We start from the raw sequence: 6,745 nt of genomic DNA on the forward strand, positions 1-6,745 counted from the left end.
CTATTTTGTCCGTTTGTTCACGCTGTATCCCTAGTACCCAGGCTAGTGCCTGCTACAGAGCAAGTGCTCAGAAAACAGGCATCCAGGCAACTGTGCATGAACTAATGGATACCTGCCCACCAGTCTTGCCCTTTCTGATCGAGTCTCCCTCCTACTCCCCACAGCCTATGGCTATGCTTCTCATCCTTTTCTTCCCTGATTAATACTCCCCAGTAGTTCACTACTAATACCTGTACAATGAGGCCCACATTCCTAGGTTCACATTCAAGGTCCTCCATGTGCAGGTCCCAGTCTACTTTTCTACTCTTGTCTTTTACTTTTCCTCTGTGTGTAACCTGTCCATGCTCTGGTCCAGGTGTTAAAAATATTTCATTTAGGGCGGTGCCTGTGGCTCAGTGGGTAAGGCTCCAGCCCCATATACCGAGGGTGGTGGGTTCAAATTCGGCCCCAGCCAAACTGCAACAAAAAAAATAGCCGGGCGTTCTGGCAGGCACCTGTAGTCCCAGCTACTCAGGAGGCTGAGGCAAGAGAATCGTCTAAGCCCAGGAGTTGGAGGTTGCTGTGAGCTGTGTGATGCCATGGCACTCGACTGAGGGTGATAAAGTGAGACTCTGTCTCTACAAAAAAAAAAAAAAAAAAAAATTCATTTAGTGGAACACGTTTTTTTTCCAAATTAGATCTTATATGAAACCCTAATGTAGAAAATAGATCAAAGCTGAGGAGCTTGGGTTGAAATTGGGGTAAGTGTCCTGAGGTTCTTCCAATTTGATTTGCCTCTCTTTTTGTGGTACGCAGGGAAGCCGCTCTAGCAAACCCGATTTAAAAACTGTATTCTAGCCAAGCTGAAGCATTTGGTCTTCCAATGCCTCTGAATACCCCATGTTCCCCACCCTGAAGGTCCTCTAAGACCTTCTGTATGTGTTCAAATTCTACCTAGACTCAAGGCTTAGTCAAATATTGCTTCCTCCACGAAGTTTTCCTTGGGCCCATCAGGCATGACTCTTTCTTCCTCTGAACTTGGTTCATCCACCTTTCATGGCTCTTACTTCCTTGTTTTCTATATTAGGGAGCTTGATTTATAAATTGTTAATCTTACTAAACTGCAAGATCCTTAAAAAGTAGAGGACAGCCAGTTTTTTTTCTGAATGAATGATTCATCTTTGTCGTCCCAATAGTCTTAGTGTAATGTCTTGCACCCAGTAGGTGCTCAGTACACATTTGTTGGATGAATGAGTGAGTGAGCAAGTTTCCTACATTATATGAAACAAAACCAATTTTTTAATTGAGCGTATTTAGCTTGCTGTTTGTTTCTTTTTGTGGTCATAAAAACAGATAATACATCCAGTCCCTTGTGGCTCCTGAAGACTTCAGTAAGCTGCCAAATAACATTACTGAATTTATGATTGGATTAATGAAAAGCTTGTAGCAAAATTATCCTAGTGAGGAAATGATCCTTTAGGGGGCTTCAGTTTCAACTGTTGAGGCAACATTAGTTTTAAATGAAAGAAAACATCTTATTGTGTCGACTTTGCACAGCTGATAAATATGCCAGAAGGAGTTTGTCCCAGGACACCCTGCAGTAGATGCAAATAGGAAGAAACGCACCATGGCAAATGAAGCAAAGGGAAGCATGCTGTGCCACTTTAGAGAAGTTGCTCCTCCTCCTGGACTCCCCATTTCTCAGTTTTTCAGTGTGTCAATGGAGTTTCATTTCAACAATCTCCAAGTTTTCCTCCAGCCCAAACCATCTATGGTTTTTTCAGACTGTCCTCTGGACAGGGTCCTAGACAGCTACTCTCCATGCACCCGGCATGCAGTCCCATACTTCCATGAGGACTCCCTTCTAGCCACCCTGCGGGGTATGAGGATCACAGCTAGATTTTTTTATTATTGTTATTTTGATTTTTTTGAGAAAGAATCTCACTCTGTTTCCCAGGCTAGAGTGCTGTGGCATCAGCCTAGCTCACGCCAACTTTAAATTCCTAGGTTCAGGCTATCCTCCTGTCTCAGCCTCCTGACTAGCTAGGACTACAGGCACCCACCACTGTGCCCGGCTAATTTTTTTTCTATTTTTAGTAGTGACAGGGGTCTCACTGTTGCTCAGGCTGGTCTCAAACGCCTGAGCTCAAGTGATTTCCCCACTTTGGCCTCCCACAGTGCTAGATTACAGGCATGTGCCACCATGCTGGGCTGATCATAGCCAGTTTTAAATCTGTTTCTTGCCAGTGACCCACTGGTTACATTTCCACAGCAGTATATATTCCCTACTAGAGATGTGCACAAGAAAGAAAACTCATGCTGGCAAGCCATTCTATGGGATAAATCACTCCTCTTGCACCTAAATATCCAAGTGGTCATTAATCAGTTGTCCCAGCCATGTAGAGCAGCAGCAGGGGACCTTGCTACATTGCACTGTCCCCAGTAAGTCTCATGTCTTGGAGCCTAGGCCATGACCCTTCAGGGCAGTGGTCTGTCACCAGGTATAAGGAGTCCATTTTCTATCCCCTTTTCCCGATAGGACCACAGTGAGTGTGGCTGAAATGGTGGCTTTGTCCTTAGAAAGTTACATCTATTCCCATTATCAGCTGAACCAGAGAAATAGTAAGCATTTTGTCCAATCAAAGCAGCGGGCAAAACTCTGCACTCAATAGACATGGGTTTGAACTGTGGCTTCATCAGTATTTCACTGAGTGACCCTGCTCAAGCTACTTTCCCTCTTTCACCTTTGTTTTCCTCATCCATCAAATGTGTATGATTATTAGTACCTTCCTCAAGGGAGGGACATAAGGAAGAAATGAGCTGATGCAGATAGTAAAAAACTTAGAATCTAATCTCATGTATGATAAAAATTCCACAAACACTATTAACACCATTGCTATTAATAATAAATTTTCCTAAGTATATAGTTAAGCCCCACTAATTCTGATTAAGGTGTTAGTGGGTAGTGGGTGGAAGGTAGAGAGACTCCGGTCAGAACTCATTTTGTGGACACTAAAGCCATATCTAATTAGGGCTTACTATGTATCCATTTTTAGTACTATACATATATTAACTGAATTCCCACAACAACCCTATGAAGTAGGCATTATTACTATTATTATTGTCACCATGTTGCAGAAACAAAGAAGTTAAGAAATTTGTCTATAGTCACACAGTGGCAAAGTAGGGCCATGATCTCAGGCCATCCTGCTCCAGAGCCCACATACTCCACTCCACTGCTCAACTGCTTTTACATAACTAACTGTAGAATATGTGAATGGAAAAAAAAGCTTTACTGGCAGTTCTCAACCAGCTCACGCAGTGAGGGGGGCAGCTGAGGAAAGGTGTAACAGCAGAGACACAAAGGAGAGCCCCAAGAACCTTCACAAAGAAGAATGGAGGAAACTATGAAACTTGCTACAGTGGAAGATGCTGTGGAGTACCATCTGTTCCTGATACAGATGAATCCAGGGACCCAGAAAAGCACAAAGAGATTCTTCAGAAGTATATATTGAGAGAATAATGACCCAGTTTGCACCTATTCTCGCTCCCTGTATCTGGCAGAATCAGCCTTTCAATCTCAAATATAAACCTGGAAAAGGAGGTGTTCCTGCTCATATGTTTGGCATGACAAAATTTGGGGATAACATTGAGGATGAACGGTTTATCGTTTATATAATAAAGCAGATTACAAAGGAATTTCCAGAGTTGGTAGCAAGGATCGAAGACAATGATGGTGAATTCTTGTTAATAGAAGCTGCTGACTTTCTCCCTAAATGGTTAGAGCCTGATAATAGCACTAATAGGGTATTTTTCTACCATGGGGAATTGTGCATCATTCCTGCACCAAGGAATCCTGGAGCAGTATCTTGGTTATCTGCCACACCCCAGACCATTCCGCAAGCATTGAACATAATCTCAACACACCCAGAAAAAATTTTGGCTTCAGAATCTATATGAGCTGCTGTGAATAGGCGCATTAGAGGGTACCCCGAAAAAATTCAGGCCTCCCTTCATCAAGCACACTGCTTCCTTCCAGCTGGTATTGTAACAGTATTAAAGCAGTGCCCTAGGTTGGTGGCAGCAGCAGTCCAGGCATTTTATCTACAAAACCCCATTGATCTTCGAGCCTGTCATATTTTCAAGACATTCTTGCCTGAAATACGAATAATGATGTCGGTGACTTTCACTAAATGTCTGTATGCACAGTTGGTGCAACAAAAGTTTGTGCCAGACCGGCGAAGCGGATACGGGCTTCCTCCTCCATCTCATCCCCAGTATCGAGCCCATGAACTGGGCATGAAGCTGGCTCATGGATTTGAGATCTTATGTTCCAAATGTGGCCCACATTTTTCTGACTCCAAAAAATCCCTGTGACTGCCTCACCACTCTGGGCCAGCTTCCTTGAAAGTCTGAAAAAGAATGATTACTTTATGATAGAAGGTTCTTCTCAGTACCAGGAAAGGCTAGAAATGGCAAAGAACTACTTCCAGCTCTCTGTAAACCGGCCAGAAAGTTCTCTTGCCATGAGCCCAGGTGAAGAAATCTTAACCTTATTACAGACAGTACCATTTGATATAGAAGAGCTTAAGAAAGAAGAAGCTAATCTTCCCCCAAAGGATGATGACCGATGGTAGGCTCTCTTACCAGATCAGTTGGACCAGCTACTACAGGAAGCTGCTGGCAAAAAAGAATCAGAGCCCATTTCCAAGGAAGAGAAGGAGCAGAATTATGACTTAACTCAAGTTTCAGAGAGCATGAAAGCTTTCATATCCAAAGTCTCAACCCACAAGGGAGCAGAGCTGCCGAGAGCACCTTCTGAGGCTCCAATCACTTTTGATGCAGATTCTTTCCTGCATTATTTTGATAAGATTTTAGGGCCAAGGCCTCATGAGTCAGACTCTGATGATCGGGATGAGGAAGATTTTGAATATTTAGACAGCGATGATGACTTGGACCTCAAAATGCAGGACTCTCAGGAAGAGGCTTCTCTGAAAGGAACGCTTAATAATCTGAAGTCATATATGGCCCAAATGGACCAGGAACTGGCACACACCAGCATTGGCAAAAGTTTTATCACCCAGAAACAAGTGGAACCTGTATCCCAAACTATGAGTAACAGTTCAGATGAGGAAGATTCTGGTGCAGGATAATCTGTTATGGCACCAGTAGATGTAGACCTGAACTTGGTTTCGAATATATGGGAATCCTATAGCTCCCAAGCTGGACTGGCAGGACCTGCTTCCAACCTTCTACAAAGCATGGGAGTGCAACTGCCTGACAACACTGATCCTAGTCCCACAAGTAAGCCAGCAAAAGGTTAACCAGCACATTCAGCTTCTCTTTTTTTCTTTTGAAATAAATATTTATCTGATTTAAAAAAAAAAGAAAGAAAAAAAGCTTTACTTCCTCACAGTTAGGAATGCAGCCCCTCTAATCCCTTACTCTATCTTCTGTAATAAATGATCAGTAATTAATTATAATTAGCACGTTATTCATGTGAAATAGTTGAAGGCAAACTGCTGCCACTGGAGGTAGAAGGTGGCAAGAAATGTATTTGTTTCCCCTGAGGAGAAAGGAGATGTTTCTTCTTCTATCTTGAGTCACTGTGCTTGGGCTTAGCCAACCCTCCTTTCCATCAACAGTAGACTTCAGCTCAGCACACAAAAAATCAATGCTTTTATGACAAATGACTCTTATCTAGACACTTAATTAAGACTTGCTCATTAAAGCATTTACAAGATTCTTTGAAGCTGTTTCTCACACACTTCCCCCCAAAAGCAACTAGTCTGCTCAGTTATAATTCAGCAGGAGAGAAATCGAGTTGGCTTTATTTTCATTCAATGAGCAATTACAACATGCCAGGTGCTACTCTAAAAGCTTTACATGTGTCACCTCTTTTAATTCCGAATCCACTCCAAGAAGTTAGGGCCTATTATCATCTCCATTTTTCAAATTAAAAAAAAATAAAAGTTTGAAAAGTTGTGACTTACCAGAAACCACATAGTTTGAATGTGACAAGAGAGGGCACTATCCTTGGTTTTGTGCTTTAGAAGGCCTTACTCTGGCTATCCTCTAACTGAACCCCTGCCACAGGGCAAAAAATCTGTAGGGCTAAGGCAAAGTGTCCACCCAACGCCTAGGCTCCTTCTATCTTCCTTCTACAGCAAACATAAATACTTAGGACCTCAGATTTTTCTGCCCAAATGATTTGAAATCTACTTCCATGGCCCGAGCACAGGTCTTCCTTGTTTCAGTCTTCTCAAAGTCAAAGTGATCCTGCTAGCACGAGTATCCCTAGATCAGAAGGGTGGACCCAGGGATGCTGTTTGAGAGGTTTTTTGATGAATTCTGGATAGGGCAACTGAGGCACCTACTGACATGTGTGTGAAGTCCCCTGTGATGAGGAATGGAAGTCAGGGTAGGAAGAGAAGAGAGGAAGTGTTCAGGTTAGGGGACTGGGGCCAGAACCTAGCTCTCCCCATGTGGCCATGTTCCACAACTCCAAGGAGTACAAGAACTTTAAATTATAACTTGGCCTTTCAAATTGTTATGAATTAGCATGTCTGTCAAAGTAGGAAGACAGAACACATTTTATTTTTATTTTATTTTATTTTGTTCTCCTGCTTCCCTGTGCAAGAACAGATTTTATATATCTGTTTGCCAGTTTGAGCAAACTTTTGTTGTAGCCTCACAGATATTAGGGGCAGACTTGCACCCCCTTATCCACCAGATACAACTATATGCTTCTTTCAGGCATCAGCTC

At 42.7% G+C, this 6,745-nt stretch overlaps 1 pseudogene; it reads left to right on the top strand.

Annotated features, from left to right (window-relative positions):
- Nucleotides 1-3,374: 3,374 nt before the first annotated feature.
- LOC128577076 (protein ecdysoneless homolog) lies at nucleotides 3,375-5,303 on the top strand (annotated as a pseudogene).
- The last annotated feature ends 1,442 nt before the right edge of the window (nucleotides 5,304-6,745 follow it).

The sequence above is a fragment of the Nycticebus coucang genome, chromosome X (assembly GCF_027406575.1).
Source record: "Nycticebus coucang isolate mNycCou1 chromosome X, mNycCou1.pri, whole genome shotgun sequence".
NCBI classification, from domain to species: domain Eukaryota; kingdom Metazoa; phylum Chordata; class Mammalia; order Primates; family Lorisidae; genus Nycticebus; species Nycticebus coucang.